This window comes from Acyrthosiphon pisum, chromosome X (genome assembly GCF_005508785.2).
Source record: "Acyrthosiphon pisum isolate AL4f chromosome X, pea_aphid_22Mar2018_4r6ur, whole genome shotgun sequence".
NCBI lineage: Eukaryota > Metazoa > Arthropoda > Insecta > Hemiptera > Aphididae > Acyrthosiphon > Acyrthosiphon pisum.
This window is the reverse complement of record NC_042493.1, coordinates 85,793,058-85,796,066: the sequence shown is the minus strand read 5'-3', so window position 1 is coordinate 85,796,066 and position 3,009 is coordinate 85,793,058.

Sequence of the window (3,009 nt, the reverse complement as noted above, 5' to 3'; positions counted from 1 at the left end):
TAATAATCATTAATTATAACAAAACAAATATAATAAAATAAAAAAAAATGAACAATTAAACAATAGGTACAATCAACTTGAAATACAATATATTTAATACATTTGCAATTAATCATAATCATAATTCATGATACAAATTTAATAACTAAAGAAAAACCATCTTAATAACATATTCAAAGAAATACTAATACTAAATAATAAAATACAAGCAAAAACGTTGGTCGTTTACAAATACCTTTTGGGTGTTTTAATTACCCTACCTCTTTTAGTTCTTTTTATACCATCATTAGCAATTTCATTTTCCTTTTCAGTACCATTTTCAATATTTTTATTTACAGTCTCGTTATTTACAGTTTCAATATTTTCATTTTCAGTCTCATTATTTACAGTTTCAATATTTTCATTTTCAGTCTCATTATTTACAGTTTCAGTGCTTTCATTTTCAGTCTCAGTATCATATTCATTATTTCCAAATTTTCCAAAATCTTCATACTCATTTTGTGTTCTCTTTTTTAACCACTGTACATTTCTTCTCACCGTATTTCCATTCTTTATTTTTACCAGATAGCTTCTCGGCTCCTGTAATTTTTTTAATATTTTGCCCTCACTCCAGGTTTTATTAAATTTATCTTGTACATAGACTAACTGTCCCTCAACAAATATTTCAACTCCTTTCCTTGCTGCCTTATCATAAAAATACTATTGTTTTTCTTTATTTTGTATTATTTTGTCACGACACACCACTACTTTGGGTTTGAATTTACTTTTATCTACTAACATAGTGCTCCTTAGTTCTCTGCTTTGTAGAAGTTGAGCAGGACTACATTGTAACCCAGAGATGGGAGTATTTCTGTATGCTAATAGATAATAATCAACATCCATACCTGTGTGGTAACTTTTTTTTAACATATATTTGGCAATGCCATTCCCTCGTTCAGCTAGACCATTACTCTGAGCATAATGTGGGCTTAATGTTATTATTTGAAAATTCCATTTATTTGAAAATTCCTTGAACTTTAAACTACCAAATGGCATATTGTCAACAATTAGTTGACTAGGGATAACCAATCTACCAAACAGTTGCTTAAGGACTTCTATGACTGCGTCACTTGTTTTATTATATAATTTTAATATTTCAATCCACCTTGAATAATAATCAACAACGACTAAATAGCTTTTCCCCCAAATTCTGCTATATCAATTGCAATTTTATAAAATGGAATGTCTGGAATTGTATGAGATTGGTTCCTTAATTTTAGATCTACTAAATTTCAAACACACGGCACAAGAAAGTATTTAGTTTTCAATTTGTGTATTCATACCAGGAAAATAAAATAATTTCCTAGCTCTTGCCTTAGTTTTTGTGATCCCTAGGTGAGTTTCATGTAATTTATGTATTATGTATTTTCTTAATGTTTTTGGAATTAAAAGCCTAGATTGATAATACAATAATCCTTCACTACTTATTATTTTATTTTTTAACTTCCAATAATGTTTGAGCTCACCATCCTCGTTAATTGACTTAGGCCAACTAGATTTACAATAAACAAGTACCCTTCCCAGTAGCTCATCATCTTGGGTTTTCTGTATAAACTCTCGTTCTTTTGAATTTTTATATGCCAACTTAATATCACACACTGTATGAATGACATCAGTTAGACTTTCCTCACCAGTATTATTCCTTTTAATAAAATTTCTGCTTAGAAGGTCAGCAACATACATATAATAACGACCGGTAAATATTGAAGCTCTATTTCATATATTAGAAGCTTGAGTCTAAGTCTTTTTAAACGGTTATTCGGAATTTTATGAATATCTTTTTTCATGACAGATACAAGAGGCTGGTGATCAGTATATATTTTGATTTTTTGACCATAAATTAGTGAATAGAACTTTGTACAGGCAAATGATATTGCCAACATTTCTTTTTCTATCTGAGCATATGCAACCTCTGTTTCACTCAAGCATCTGGATGCAAAATGAATAGGACTTTTCATTTGTGAAATACAACAACCAATTGCTTTCTCAGATGCATCGCATTGAATTTCCAAACCAGTTTTAGTACCTATCAACATTTTTTAATGTAGGTATTTTACAAAGAAATTCTTTGAGTTTAATAAAAGTCAATTGACATTGTTTATTCCAATTCCACAGAGCATTTTTTTTTAATAATTCCCTAAAAGGGGTGACAATTCCTGACACGGTATACGCCGTTTTAAAACCGAAATCGAAACCCTAATCAAAAACGAAACCGAAAAAATTGGATACTGGTATTAAAGTCAAAACTTAAAACGGAAAAAATTGGATACCAGTATTATAATTTAAAACTGAAACCGAAAAAAATTGGATACCAGTATTCAATTCAAAATTTAAATCTGAAAAATTGGAAACCGTTATTTTTTTTTAATTGACGTATTTTTAAAGACGTAAATTCCATTAATACGCATAATTAATAATCATAATAAAATTGAGATCTTGATTAAAATGTTGATAACCATTTAATTATTTGCAAAATATTAATTGCTTAATAGTAATGATATAAACTATAAATACTAGCAAATACTACATATGACAATACGGAATAATGATAATTGTATAGACGACACAGCCTCTTGAAAATACTTTAGAAACCGGTATACAAATCCGAAACCGAAACCGAAATTTCTTAATACCGGTATTGCTAAGTTGAAATCGAAAAATGTAGAAACTGGTATTCAAAACCAAAACCATAACTGAAATTTCCTAATACCGGTATTGAAAAATTGAAACCGAAATCGAAAAATTTAAAAACCTCTATACAAAATCGAAACCGAAACCGAAATTATTTCGATCGGTTTCAAGCCCTGGTTAAATACGTGCTTTTTCTACACTTCCAAAAAATACAGTACGGTGGTTATAATTATGTTTATACTTTAAAAATGTTATACTTGCATACAATTCTAATTTACTAAATAGAAAACAAAATCACGCTTCCCTGATTAATTTATTTATTTTTTTTCGCTAAACTTA